Below are 15,738 nucleotides of genomic sequence, written 5' to 3' on the forward strand. Positions count from 1 at the left end.
ATGCTTTACCATGTGGTTAGTATAGGCAAAAAAGATGTTCTCCTACAATTCAGATGGCTCAATTGACATATGGTTGCTTGTTACACTAATATATCTTAATTGTGCTTTCTGAGTACTAATTGTGACTCTAGCAAAAATAACAGAGCGCTTTGACTCACTGGCTCCAGTGATTCATGCCAGGGCGATTTAAGAGGTTACTGTTCTCCCTTTATCTACCTTGACCCTCTGCTTGAGGTTACCACTTCCAAAACATGCAGCTAAACATAGTTGTCCACCCTTCAGCTGCCAGAGTTCACCCTCTGACAAATTAATGTAATCTGGAACGGATAGCGATTTAAGAAGATATGCTACTTCTTTGGCTGCAGGGAGCCCAGCGTGTTAAATTGCCCCGCTACAAATATCCAGAATTTGATAGTCAGATCTCACCTCTTGACTTGCCATAATGAGTAGGTACTGTGACAGGTAGGCTCTTGCAGCTCTAGCAGCTCCAGCACAAACCGCAGTAATTGCTGGCTGAAACTCCTATTCTAGGAGTAATTTGGGCAACCGAGGTGTGGAGGTACTTACTGGTTCTGCATCCCCTCCTGTGCAGGCAGCAGCTTCTGGCAGGGAAGGAAGTGAATAGCAGGAGGCAGCAACATTACAAATTGCTGTGGCTGTATCCATCAGAGCTTGTCTGTCAAATCCCTCGGGACATCTGACTGGGCAGTGATTTTTCTGTGCCAGGCAGGAGATAACTGGCTATTGTTTTAGTGCCAGATAATGTAGGCTGAACCTCTGTTGTAAATTTCCTTTTGTTCCCAGAGATTTGTAGACTAGTTCGTAATGTTCTGGAGAAGCAGGCAGGTTTTCTTTGTTTCCAGCTTTGGATGTGATGATGATTCTATGATTCTTCCATGGCGCAGGAGCCATGTTTGTCATTGAAAACTGTTTGGTGCAGGATTTATACCCCTAAATGCTTTTGGTATGGATAATGTCTTTCCAGCTTGCAGAATTTGAGGAGATTTACCCCAAAGCTGGCTGGCCTTTTCTGGCATGCTGTTGGTTTTGCATTGCTTATTTTCTACTGCCAAGACCCAACTTCTAGCTGCTGAAATGTGTGTTGTTCAGGAGATATGTAAGTGCAAGTCATTTCATCAGATCCAAATCTTGTTATGGGTAGCTGTTCATCCTTTTTCATCCTGCAGCTATGGAAAGTGATTGCCTATCCAGCTATCTGCCCTGTTCAGTATTCCCACAGCATTTTCTCCTGCATGTAAATTACTCAGGTTTGTGACTGAATGTAGACTAGGGAAAGGAAAGTAGCAATGAGGAAGCCACAGCCACCACATACTTCTCTGCATGTGCAACAGCACATCTGGTAGTACCTGACTTTAGGTTTTCTAAGGTGGTTGCTGGAACCAAATATATCTTTGTCAAAGGTTTAAGGGTGGAACTTTTCAACCTTTGTGTTTATTCGCAACAGAAATATGAGCTACACCAAATTTAGCAATATTTGTAAATGCTATTGATCCGTATTTTATCCTACACTGGTGGAAAGGATGATGGCCCTAGCGGTCATGACATTGTCAAAGCTAAATAATGAATTTCAGTGCCTTTTTTGTACATTTTCAGCAAATTACTGCTGAACACCTGCCAAAGGGAATACTTTTCTCATTTTTGCTGCTTCACTGCTGTGCATGTGTAATTTGGCAAGCATAACAAGTTCTCCGGTGACCTGCACTAAAATGTTAATGCTAGGATGGGGTCTGAGTGGTCAGCTGGGACTGGTGACTGGAGGTGGAGTTTGATTCATGGCTTGGTCACCTGTATGAATATGAACCTGGCCTGATGATTACACGGTTCTAGTTCAAACTGTGCTGGTGATCCAAAGGTAATGTCACGAAGAGACAGCGTGGCCTGTACTAAATAAGCTCTCTGGATTAATTTCCTCCCTGACACAAATTATTACACCATCCTGTGTATTACAGAAGCACTGCCTTTAGTTGCTGTTGTATTGTGATTTTCCTGTGGCAGTGGGCAGAAGATCAAACATTAGTGATTGCTATGAGCTCCATAAGGATGCAGGTGATCCTAGGCTGATACTGCCGTGCCCTGGAGAGCTAACACAGTGCCTGCGCTACATGTTTTCCTTCTTTCAGCAGAGATTGCTTTCCAGCCCGAATTAAAATGGGCTGGTAAAATAGTGAGATGCGGTTTATAGTTCCCTCAGCTGTGCTGTGCTTGCCTCATTGATATTGTAAATGGAGATCCACTGCCTTTCAACAGTGCTAAATTAATCTGAAAGAAAAGTCATTTTCTAGTAACATGGTGGGTGTAGTAGGGATGCAAAAAAAAAAAAGGCAGGTTTAATTTTCATACTTTTATGGCAGGATGGCAAGTACTGGGTTCCTTGTGACTGTTGTGTGAACGCTGTGCTAGGCAGAGCCGAGGCTGTTTGCTTTTGAAATGTGCCTTTCTGCAATGTGTTGCAGCTAATGTGCTCTGGGACTCGGTGCCTCCTTGTGACCCATCAGTTTGTGAAGTCAAGTACTCAAAAGCTGGGAACTGGCAGAGCTGGGAGTGTTTATGCAGCCTTAATTTGGTCCCCCTCTGTCTGGGCCTTGGATTATACATTTACCTAATTCTTCCTTTTTCTCCACAACCTTTGCCTGATTCACCTCCAGAGATCGATTGTGTGCTGCTCTAAAAATTCTAAAATCAGTGGGAAGGGCCTTTGTTCCTTTTTTATAAATAAGATTCACCTTTTCTCTAGCAGCTCTGAGGTGAGATGTGGGTTCAGCTTCTGGGTTGAGACAGCTCAATTCAGATGGTTCCGTGTGAACTGGGTGCCTGATCTCCCCTTCCAGCCAAGCGGAGATGTAGTCAGCAGAGCCTAGAGAAGGATACAGCTCCTGCTGAAGTGGGCACCCCTGCTGGGTCAGCGTCTCCCTCTGGGCTCTGTTGACTGGGCACACTGACTGCCACGGGAGATGAGAGCCCCAGCTCCATGTGGGTGTTTGCATCCGTGAGCTGGATCCCGCACCGAGCCTTGGCTCCATTGCAGACCTGGGCAGGAGGTGTTTCTTTATTTAGCTCTGACTTCTGACTCCTTGAGCTTGTGACTGGTTTTGACGTGGTGTAGGTTTTTTGCAAGACACTCCTGTTTCTTCCAGTGTTGGTTCTTGCTCCCATTCCCCTTTCCAGGTCAGGTCTTTGCTTTTCCCTACCTCTAGGAAGACACAAGTGGTCACTCACCTTTTGTTGTACTCTTCTTCTTTTTTTTTTTTTTCTTTTTTTTTCTCCTGTCTCCTCTCTGGTGTATTCATCTTGCTGTAAGGCAGGTTGTGCCATTCGCAGGGGGCATAGCCGTGACAGGAAACATTGGGCTTCACTCCTTAGCAGGAACATGCTCCTTGGGACCAGCGCATCTTCCCTGGAGTTGTGAGGCATGTCTGTGCCTGAGGCAGGGCGATGCGGTTTGAAGCTACTGTAGCAGCTAAAAGCTGAAACACTTTTCCAAAGCAATGAGCTCAATGACTGTTAAAAGTTGCGCAGCTGTTGGCACTGTAGCTGGAGCTACGATGGATGGCAATGGAGCCAGGGGAATGGCGCCTTCAGTGCTTGTAGCCTGCTGCAGCGAGCCTCCTCCTGAACACGGGGTTTTACAAGCACAGAGGAAACAGACGCCTGGATGTTCTTGTAGTGCTTTTTTTTGGGAGAGATCGTATTGCAGCTTTATAGGTGAGGGAGTAGCTTTGGCATGAGAGCAAGTTTAGCTAAAACCGCTAAAACCATAGCTTTTCACTGGCAGTTGTGGCTGATGACTGCTTTTTATTAGCTCTGTTTATAATTTTAGTGATACAATTTCTTTGTATCCTCAAAGCAGCAGTCAAGCTGTTTTTCCTTCCTGAAGCTAAATGTTTATATTGGAGTGTTAGATGGGGGCGAGATGAATTCTGTTTAATAGGTAGATGCAGAAACTACAAAGCAAGGTTTTTACTGGACGCTGTCTTTATGCAACAATAGCTTTTAGGGCATTGAGGACCATATGCAGCACTGCTGTGGCAGAAGTGGTTTTTTACTTCAATAACAGTTTGGAAGTGGTTCTAACTAAGAATATGCAACTTTCCCTAGGCCACAGTGAGTCAATATCGGAACTGAAATTGGAACTAGAGCATTTTTTTAAAAAAAATACATCTAAGTCTCACCTAGTTCGTTCTCTCTCATTAACTGTAGCAAGAAAAATTTGAACTACAGTTTGGATTTAATAAAAGAGGCTGTCATGTCACTTCTTTCATAATTTTAGATATAAGGATTTTTTTTCTCCTGATTCCCTTTTTAGCCTGCGTCTGTAACTACATATTGACTATTCTGTGGTAAACTGTCTCTGTGATTATGACCTTATTGTTGGTCGTATTGATTTGGCAACAGGCATTTAAATTGTTGTTCTTTCAGGTTTCCTTGAACCAAATCGAACAGTGAAGATGTGAGAAATCAAGGGCAAGTCTTGGGCATCTCCTCATGGAAGTTTTATAACAGTCTTTGTTTCACTGTACGTAGCAAGCTGATGAGCTGCTTGCACTTCAGTGTCACTGTGGTGACATGGTTTGTTGTTCATAGGATGTGTTATCTGCTTCTGTGCACTCGGATAAAAAGAGAAAGGGACGTAGAGTAAAACCTGTCCTGTGGGAATAGCTGATATTGATTGCCTGGTGGAGGTGGAATTTAACTAAAGGTCAAATGAAATTGTGCTGGAATCCACATAAGAGACAGCTGAAATGGGACTAAGCTACTTCTTTTTAGATCTTATATTGCTTGCTGAAAAGGTACTGGAACAGCAAAATTGACCAAAACGAAATATTAACCAAATGCAGCCTACAGCCTTCTGCTTCTCTTTCCTTGAAATACTGTGTGGGTTAAGGCCACCATGCTGCACTTCTAGGACTCGTGCTTAAGGCAAAAGAGTGGGACTCTGTCTTTAGTGTTTATCCTGGATTACTGGCAGAAATTCCCAAACTGTTACTGAGAAATGCATTTGATTCTTTCTAAAACTTCATAGCTTAAAGTGTCTCTAATTTTCTGTCATTGTGCTGAGTGTATTTTTTTTTTTTTCCAAGCTCTTCTTCTGCACCTTAAACTGCCAAATGGTTTTGAAAATAATACTTTTTGGGGTTGGTAACCCTCCTGCATGGGTTTGTTTCCCACTGAAGAAGTGACCTGTGTGGTTTTTGGTGGCCTGGGAGGGCATGTAATTTTCATGGGACATGGTTCAGTGGTGGACTTGTCAGTGCTGGGTTAATGGTTGGACTTGATGATCTTAAAGATTTTTTTTTCCAACCTAAATGATTCTGTAATTCTGTGATTCTAAATAGGAGAGGGGCTGCTGTTTGGCACAGGAAATCTTCATAGCAAGCCCAGAGCTTCTGGTCACCTTCAAGCTTCTGGTCATTTGAACCACTTCTTCCTCTTTGCAGTTTTATCAGGTCTTTCAGGATGATGTTCATGGATTCCTTTCTTTGGTTGTAATTTTCAAATGCTATTAGTGGTAATTAAAGGAGTTTAAAAGTCTGTACATGTGTCCTGCGAACAAGGACAGGAGTTTTAGAATGGCTGGTTGAGCATGTAGGCAACCAAGCAGTTGTTTCATCCGTGTGTGACTTGTTGATCTGCTGGTCTTGGCTGCTGAAGATCCAAGCTGGAATGATCAGCACAGTGTGCTGCACTAGCTGAATCTTCCACGTATAAGGTGGAGGGATGGGTGTTTTTTTTTACTGGCATTCATATGTTAGTCTCGTGGTGAAGGAAAGTGTGTACGCTTCTTATTTGAAAAAATTGAGTATGGGCTTAGGAAGTGGACATTTTACAAACACTTAATATGTTCTCTTCTTTCAGCCATCTTGGAAGAAATGTTTTGCTGATGTGTTGGACCACAGTTGTCTTTATTGGGATAACAGGTTTTGTTTCCTTTGGCTGCTAAAAAAACAAACCACCTTCCTTTTTATGTAGAACAAGGATTCAGAGGTTCTTGTTTCCATAGTACATATTTTCATCTTATGGCAGATGAACTCCTTTCCTCTGGCTACTTGAAAAGGGTTAATGTTTCAACAAAACATCTAGGTTGTAGTTTTCTTTGAAGCATTTGACAAACGTGTAAGTGTACCTGGATTTCCAAAAATTAGGTCCTTCACTAAAGCCTCTTTAAAGACTGTGGGAATAAGAGTGAAGCCTTTGCATGCATAAGTAATTGAAAGGTATTAGGAGACAGAATAAATAATTTACACAACAGAGGAAAGTCATCAGTGGTGTCCCAGAGGATTCTGTGCTGGAATAGGTGGTCTTGACCATGCTGGGTGAGATGATTAATGTCGATATAGAGTGATATGTTCCCTTATTTTACTACAAAACAATGATCTCCAAGTTGGCTAATGCTACTCAGGAACAAGATTTTGAAGTTGTAGTAGGCAACTGAGAGAAACACAGGCATGATGCTTCGTTAAAAGACCAAGTCAGTGTGAGGAATTATAATGAAGGGAATAGAGAGCAAAATGGGACTGTTACGCTGCTGCATAATTCAGCAGTGCCTTCACAGCTTGAACCAACGTTGACTACTTCTTCTTAAAAATAAGGGAGGGGAGAAGGGAAATGATACTGTGGAACTCAGGGTGGGGTGGGGGTGGGGAGGGGAAGTATTTAAGAGCGATAGAGTAGAGATCAATGAAATCCTGAGCGGCACGGAGACAACAGAGAAAGGATAAACACCAATTATCTTATATGCCACGAGGGCTATCGGGTGAAATGGGAATTAAATAGAAAGAAGGCTCTCCTTCATGTCGGGCATAGTTAAGCTGAGGTGTGACCAAACCCATTCATAGATGGGTGGGAGACCAGGCTCAACAAACCTTTGGACTTGCCCAAGGCAATGTTTCTGTGTTCCTGGACCTTGCAGGTCCCTGGTTCCACCTGCAGACGAGGTCAGTTTGTTGGTGGCACTCCAGTTGCCATCTGAAAGCAGTTCAAAGACTCGGGTCTCCTTAAGCCTCTGTGCAAGGAAGCTGGAAGCTTGTGGTATTGCTTCTGTTCTGGGGTAAACGTGAAGACTTGGGTTTCCAAGACTAATATGGCTCTGCTCACTGGGATGGGTTTGAGAAAGGCAGAGAGCTGACCTAAGGGAGGAGGAGGTGAGCACTCTCTTGTCCATGTTAGCCTTGGTTTAGCTCCCGTCCCCCCCCCCAACCTTTAGTTTTGACACAGATGGGTAAAAAAGAGGCCGCAACTTGGCTCCTGTTAGAGCCACACATGTGATTTTTCTTGTTTGAAATATTTCGCTCTAGCATATGCTTATTCACCCTGGTGTTTTCAGTTATAGCTTGCTAATAATTTGTTGCTGAAAGAGCATTATCTGTATTGCTGTTGCCTTGAACTTAATGGATGGGAGCTCAGAAAATAAGCATGCAATGTTAGAAGGTCCCGTCAGGGTTTTCTGTTCAGTGTCCTTTTTTTTTTGCCTCCTGAGCTAAGACAAACATCTCGGGGCCTGCTCAGATGTCCTCCAAGAATAGGCAGTGATTATGGCTTTCGAAATAATTGTGCGTTTATTAGCCCAGCATGGTAAGAGCAGAGCATCTCTCGTGCACGGCTCTGTACTGGCTGTCACGGGCGGCAGGGTCCCTCCAGCAAAGCTACAGCCTCCTTGCCCAGAGGTCCTCTACGTGATGTTGCTCTATGAAAGCTGTGACTGATATAAAAATAAACCAAACCAGCCTCCTACCCCCTTCCCTCTGCAGCCAACATCATTACCTCCTTGTTGTTACAGCCAGGCGTTTAATTAGTCCACGCAAATAGCCCTACTTTGATTAGACCCGCAGTGTGTTAACATAACTGTGCCACTTCTGCTCGTGCTGTGCTTTTTCTTTGGAGGATTCTCAGATGTCAGATCCATCCATTGTGGTTACAACTTAGTAAACAAATTAAGAAAGAGAGAAAACTGGTAAGTTCTAGGGGTTTTTTGCTTCAGAATGGATACTGTTTTGAACACTGATCCTATCCTGGATTTCAAACACCAAGTGACACAGCAGGAGGGAGCATAGTTACATGTAACCTATGTGTTAGTGGCATTTGGGGGGGCGAATATTGTTCTTCCTAATTTTTTTAGCAGGTATAAATACTGTTACTTTATCAGAATCAGAAGATTATATTTTAATCAATAAATGACTGTATTTTAAGTGACTGTAAGTTGTTCAGTGTTTGAAAACTGAACCTTGAGAAACTGATGCTTCTAAGAAACCAAAGCAGTGTGTCGTACTCATGGTAGTGGTGGTAAAGAAAACACTGAATTGTAATAAAAAGGGAGCAGTATAAAGCCAAGGAACTGGCATTTGAGTTTTCACAAATATCTGCTCTGGGCAATCATCAAACATGAAACTTTTGAAACATGTTAGATGCATAAGATGCCACCTGGTTTTGTTTACTAGCGGGAAATTGTAAATAGTGAATTAATTATTGCTAGCTGTGTTTCAGAGATTGACATTGTGGTAAAGCCAAGCTATTAGAGATCAAGAAAAAGGAGGTCATTTAAGTAATAGGTGAGGATGTGGTACATAAGATACTTGTGTATTATATCGGCAGCTTCCTCTCCAGAAACCACTGATGTCACTCTTTGTCTTCATTCTGCGTGTGTAGGCATCACTGTCTTGAACACCTGTAATTGTGTTACACTGAGGACCGTGCTCCATGTAGTCAAGGGCACAAGAAGGGGATTTTTTCCAGATGTTAGACTTGTTTGAGATGCTGGATGTTCACAATCTTTTAGTTCGCAAAATTAAGACCAGGAACCTTCTGCCAAGGCCTCCTTAGGTTGCCAATTAAAATTCTTGATATTTTTTTTTTCCCCCCACTCAGCCCTCCAACACTCCTTTCTTTCCACAAGACATTAAGCACTTTTTGTAAGGCAAGTTTGCAACTGCCTTCCCCCTCCCCCACCCTGCACATAGACTGAAGTGTAGAGGAGCAGCAGTGCCTTCCCAGCCAAGCTGTGACTGCTCAGCCCGGGTGTGTGCGTATAGAGCACCATGCTTGGTGGAAATTGCTGTTGTCCGGCAATCCACTAGCAGCGATCATGATTAAGTAATATGAGCATCTTCATGATTTATTCCATCTTCACCTTTAAGGAGGTTTTCTTTGGCTTTGGAAGTGATGTGCGGAACCGAACTTTGCAACTAGAGGGGAGTTACAAGGCAGGTTTGTTGGTTGTGGCGCTGGGTGCGAGGGGGGCCGCTCCTCCTAACTTGCACACCTAATTTTACTCACAACACATATTTTTACAGTGAAGTTGGTTAGTTCCACCCGAAGTCTACACCTGCTAACTAGTTATTTGTTAGTTGCTTTCTTGCTTCACTTTAAAGGTACGGTTCATTTTAAATTCACTACGCATGCTCCCCGAACGTGGGGGATCCACCATGAGTAGGAGGTTGGGATCTCCCACTACCGTGATTATTTTACCCTGGTATCCTTGAGTCGTATCGCTTCAGCAGTTTGTTTTCTTTTAGCAGTTAGCAGGTCCTTGCCAGAAGGCTCCTTATTTATGTTCTTGTTGGGCTCACCTACATCTGTGCTGGCTGTCCCTTCCTGAGGTGCCGAGGGGGCCGAGCCCCAGACCTTCTCCCGCAGACAGTGAGGCTCCTGCTCCCGTGTGGATGGTTCCTGTTACCTGTGCAGCTCCTGCCTGCAGCAGAGTTTTGTTTGTCACTGTATTTTCATCCTTCCTTTCTTTCCCTATGGACAGGTACACCTGAACGCTTCTTGCTCTCAGTGAGTGTTTCGCTTTGATGCTGCCTTTGACCTTCTTGAGCTTCTGCTGCTGCTTGTGCATTTTTTTGCCTCTTTGTCTCTGTTTACCTCCTCATTATATACTTTCCCATTCTGAAATGTGTAAAACAGGTAAGTGGTTTAAAGGCACGTGATTAATATGCTGTATATGCACAGTGTTAACCCACCTGCTTTATTCTTACGGTTTATCTTTTCTGAGCTTACTGGGATGAGGTAAGTTGTTTTGTGTCGCCTGGTATCCTGCCACTCTGATCCCAACCAGGGAGTTTGGAAGCTGCTGTAGTATAGTTTATATATAATTGAGTCTTTTGATGTTCAGGTCTCTTCATTGACAAGACTTTTGTCTATAGACCAAATTTTAATCGAGAGCGAGTAAAGAATTTGTTGAACGAGTTGTTTTATGCCAGAACTGTGCTGTTTTTTCTTGAAGTGAGGAAGTATTTGAGACCCTATGTCAAACTGCTGTGTCTGGTGGAGAGGTAGCTGCCTTTTTGATCTGAAAAACTGGAGCTTGTTTGAGACACATTCTGGTTTTCTGCTTAATGTACAAGCTTTCTCTGAAAATTTAGTCAAATGTTCCCCGATGATTAAAATTAATAATATCTCTTTTTTTACTTCCTATTTCAGACAGTTCTGTAACCATGCTGAAAATAACTGACTTTACAATAGCTATGTCTATATAAATCTTAAGGTTTCTCTGTATCTCATTTCCTTTATCTGTATGCCTTAGCATCTGTTTTATTTGCATAATTCACTTCTGTGGTCAGTCTGTTATTAAAATTACCCCACTGTCATCTTGTGCTATACACTTGTCTTGATTTCTGATTATTCTTTTGATTATGTGGGATTCCTCAGCACTGCTGTATTACAAATAATAAATAAGACTGTTCCAGGGCAGGAGGAGAAATACTGTAAGATGTTTGTAGTTGCTTGAGAAGATAAAATCCATCTCCATTCTCAGGTTCCAGAAGAAGTGCACATAATAAATATTAATGCCAGATTGAACCTGGAAATCAGGTGAACGAGACCATCATGGGTGGGGTTTCCAGCCTGAGTTCATCTAATTTCTCAGGGCTTTCTCTTATTTTGCTTCTCTTCATCTTCAGTTAGTAACAGTTTTGCTTGTCTTGGTCACCATCAAGGTTGTCTTAACCTTTTGTGTCTGAGGTATCCTGAAGTCACTCTTCAGAGCTCTAGGTACCTGCTTTTCAGGCTGTCTGCCTAGCTGGGTAGAGACTGTTCCCTCTTCGTATCTGCCTCACTAGCATGCCATTCCTGCAGGATATGTGGCTGGTGTCTGTTGTTTTTAAAGATCAAGTGAAGGCAAATCCATCATGTCCATTATCGTGATAAGTCACTGTATCCTGTTAGTGGGCTTACAGGGTTTTTTTGAGAAATGAAGTGTAATATGCATAAACCTTTGCAAGAGAATTGACTTAATACAGTGAGGTATTTTGACATTAAAAAAAAAAAAAAAAAAAAGACTAGAGCAACGTGTCACTCATTACATTGGTTTTCAAAACGGGCATGGCAGAAAATTATTGTCGTTGACCCGAATGGTTTCTAATAGGTTTCTGTTGGTTTTGCCTCTGGGCCTTCTGTTTAATACTTGTGTTAAAACAGTAATTTCTAAGAGTTGGCAGGAGCGATCAATACTGGAGATGGACAAATAAGGGATACATTTGTATTCCATATTAGATTGTATGCAAGTAAGCTGCGTACTTTATTATGGGAAAATGTAAAGCTGCTTTTCTAGGAATGGTGCAGGATTCTATTCTAAGCAGCAGCGAAATATCTAGAAAATATTTAGGAGTTAAGTTGCATTATCATGAGCTTTCTGTATGATTCAGCAGCCAAATTACCCTTGACTGTATAAATAGTGGAAAATTGGATAGGAATAGGCAAATCATATTCCATCTGGATATAGTACTGGTGTGTCTGCAAAGTTCTGTGGCTGTTTTTGGTATCAAAGACAACAAGAAGAATGCTTAAAAAGTGGGAATACTGCTAAAAAAGGATATGAAAATGATGTAAGCATTAGAATATATGCACTTAATGAACAATATACAACACTTCTTAAAATTAGTCTGACACCCTGATACCTGCTAGAATGGCAAGATGGTGAAACACAACTACTTTAGGAGATTTCTGGAGTGTATTATGGTGGTGTTTTGAAATAGTTGGCTCATCCAGTGCCTCAGAGAGGTGCAAATTGCTGGCTGAGGAAGAGATGTGGTCTTGGCTGCAATGACCCTGAGATGTTACCGCTTAAGATCCCAAGGGTTGTGAGTAGCAGAATAAAGATGTCAATTCAGGATAACAGACTTAAATCTTCCCAGGGAACCAAAAGACAGGGTCCCATGGGAGGATGCTCTGAAAGGTGAATAAGCCCAGGTGAGTTTAGCAGATCTTCCAGGACAGCTTCCTCGGATTGCTAACGTGATGCATCCTGATGTGCAGGAGACCAAGCAGGCATGACAGACCACCACCTTGGCTTAACTGCTTAATGTGGAAGACCTGATGGAGCTCAAACATGAAAAAAGGACTGGCTACAGAAGGTGAAAGGAGGTATGGGCTACCCAGGAGGGATACAGGCAGGCAGAGGGCACATTAGGGAAGTTTAGCTGCAGTTGAAACTCCAAGGGATTATAGGGCAAAAAGAAGGACTTGCATAGGTACATTGTTAGCAAATGAAGACAAAAGAAAATGTGGATCTGCTGCTAGGTGCAGCAGGCCATTCAGTAATGAAGGACACACGGAATGGCAGAGGTACGCGGTGTTTCTTTGCCTCTGTCTTAATTTGCAAGATCTGCTTTTGCCAGGTGGTGATTTGGGGTGAGAGGTGGTGCCCATGGCAGAGGATTGCATTGGACACCACTGGCAAACTGGACACGTGCAGATTTGTGGAAGGCATGGGTGAGGCAGCTGAACCTCACCTTGGAGGCAAAAAAGAGGCAAAAAAAAAAAAGAGGGTCCCTAGTGACTGAAAATGGGTCTGTCTTCAAGAGGATGGGAAGGAGAACTACAGGCAGGTAAGCCTTGCCTGGGTCCCTGGGAACATTATGGAGCATGTCTTTGTGGAAGCTGCTTCCGTGGTCAGGAAGGTTGCCAGGGCAAAAATGTGAAAAATGTGCCTATCCAACCTCCTAGAAATGTGGGAGGCCACCGTGTTTCCTTTGGGCAGTCACAATGAAATCTGGGTACTGAAAGTAGGAGAGGCAGAAGCAAAGTCAGTCTTGAAATACCCAATCTACTATAATATCAATCACTGATTAATAATAACTAAAAAAACCCCAACCCAAAACTATGACTTGATCTGCAAATCAGGACCAGATTTCAAAGATAAATTCCTTTAAAAATTAAGGAAAAAAAATCTAAAAAGCTTTTTCCACTAAAAAGGTGTTATTCTTAAGCGTACATCAGTTTGTCTTTCCTTTTTCTGTGCTGGCTGTAAATATCTCTCAGATCCTGACTCTGCTTTAAAATAAAAGGTGTTGCCAGTTTGATTTTTAAAAAAATAAAAATCACTGACTGCCTTGATGTAAATCCAGTATTTAGGAGATAATCTTTTATATGGTGTTTCCTGCCCCTTTCAGGTCTCCAAGCTCTCTCTTAATAGCTTACTCTTGTCTCGGCCAGAAAAGGTGGTGCTGGCCATGTGTAGGAAAATATTGAAACTAAATGTTAAACACAGATTTATTTAAAAAAAAAAAAGTATTAGTTGTATATTTAGTTGTATAATGCAGCTTTGTGCTGCATAATAATAATTGGTGCAGCTTTTATGGGTACCTTTGATAACTCCTTCCATGAAGTGACAGGTTATGTAGATTTAGTACAGCTTTTGATCCATGGCTGCTTCTGATACTCCAGTGTTTGGCTTCTTAACTTATAATCTTGCAATTTGTGCCTGTCCTTTTCATATTAGGTTTCAAGTGAAATAGACATGTTCATTTTGCAAATAGGAAAAATGATGAATATCTAAATGAGTGTTTAAAGTTCGAAAGTTGACAAAAGGCAGAAGAAAAGTCAATTTTCTTTTTTTTTTTTTTTCTTTTTTTTTTCAGGAAATGATGGAGATGTGTTGCCAGAATCCCCTTCAGTGGAAGGCTGGCTGTCACACACTTCTTTTTTCCAATTAGTTGAAAGGAATCTGTAGTCTTTATTAAACATGGACCATGCGATTCAAGCTTTTATTTTAGTTAGATAAAACAGTATGAGGCTGTGCTCTGTTTGCTCACCACAAGTCTTCAGGAGAGCTGTGGAGAGCTAGAGGACTTGTGGCTTGGCTTGAAAGTGTTTATTCTACAGAGGATGGTGATCTGAAAAGGCTCATGACTTCCCTTGGAAATGCCATCTTTGTTACTTTATCTGTTTTGGGTTTATCTTTGTTTTGCTTTTCTGGTTATTGGTAAGACACGCTTCTCTTCACGGCATAGAGTTGGCAAGACAACTTTACCAACCATTACACAGTACTGAAATTCTGTTGGTGCCCTTAGATGTTATAGTTTAGGGTCTGTTGGTGTTAGTTATATTCAGCATTTTATATCTTGGCCATAAATTTGCTGAGAGACAGGGATGATTTTTGTCTCCCTTCAGTATTTCTAGCCTGATTGTAGGTGCTTAATATGAGTATGTGCCCTCTGGTGTGATGGGTGAGTTATCTGGTGACTTTCCATGTCGTTGTCCACCCCCCTGCCCCTTAGCTAAAATTTCTTGCTTTCATCCTTGCAAATCACGTCTTTAAAAGTGGGCGTTTTTCAGTCTGATGTTAATGAATCACACATTGGCAATGTTTTCCCTGACGTGATAAACAATCGTTCTGTTAGTGTCAGATTAGTGAGCCACAAACTCTGAAATCTTTTACATATTTTTTTGTTGTTTGTTTTTTTTAAGATGCTTATTTTGACAGCTATTACAGTGTATCCCCCAAATATCTTGGTCTTTACGTATCTTAGACTTTATCGGTTTGAAGGGAGATGATAGTTTTGTTAGTGAGTCTGAGCCCACTTGGGGTTTTTTTTGCTGTTGTGGGGTGGGGTGGGGGACTTTGAGGGGAGGGGTTGTGTGGGGGAGGTTTGAGCGGGGTGGGGTGTTTGGGCTTTTTTTGTCAAATCAGACCTTCATCATGCTCTAAGGTAGGCTCTGGAGCTTTATTTTGATTCAGAAGTTTCCAGCTATCCGGGGCTGGAAATTGGATGATGAATCTTTATAGAACACCTAATAAAGAGCTGAAGTTAGTCATCCTTGTGATTTCAGTGTGCAATATTCTTTCAGGTATCAGCATAACACTTCTCTTACTCAAGGTGTCCTCTTTTCAGCAACATTTAGTATTAATACTGAGATCTTCATCATTTGGGACCATTAAAGAGACCGATACAACTCCCAAACAGTGGCTGTTAATCCTGCCTACATCCCAGTTTGGGAATTATCCAGATTATCTCTGCAGTTTCAAGTGGTTTCACAAGAAGTTTCTTTCTTCCTGCTGTAAATCCTTTGTCCTGTGCTGCAGTCCTGTTACACAACCGCCATACTCTGCGGGAAAGACAGTCAAGTGAATTAATTGCTGTATGGAAAGGAATATTATCCTTGCTGGTGGTGCTGGAGGTTATGTTGGTTGATGGTTTCCTTTTGTGAACTTCAGTTCAAGGCTGCTTTGGATTCCTTTTTTCTGTTGTTTTACTCTCATAGGTCACTAACTTACCATTTCTACTAGCTGGAATAATTAGTCTTTGCTAGACATCCAGTGATAAATGGGAAAGGAGGGGGGGAAAAGGGTAACAATTAATTTTGTTTCAGCATTAGACCTCAGCGTCTGTTCAGTGAGGTCGTGAGCATGCTGCTAGTTCACGAGGGGAAGTGCTTTGTAGAATTTTTTATGGACAGTCTTGTACGTTTTCTTGTGAGAAAACGGCTGGATCTTGTGCCTTGTCC

General features: G+C 42.1%; 1 protein-coding gene across 6 annotated transcripts in view; it reads left to right on the top strand.

The window, feature by feature from the left end:
- Positions 1 to 15,738, top strand: part of ELP3 (elongator acetyltransferase complex subunit 3) — a 93,255-nt gene that overhangs the window by 16,272 nt on the left and 61,245 nt on the right. The gene's annotated exons all lie outside the window — the stretch shown is intronic.

Source organism: Falco naumanni, chromosome 6 (assembly GCF_017639655.2).
Source record: "Falco naumanni isolate bFalNau1 chromosome 6, bFalNau1.pat, whole genome shotgun sequence".
In the NCBI taxonomy this organism is placed as follows: Eukaryota; Metazoa; Chordata; class Aves; order Falconiformes; family Falconidae; genus Falco; species Falco naumanni.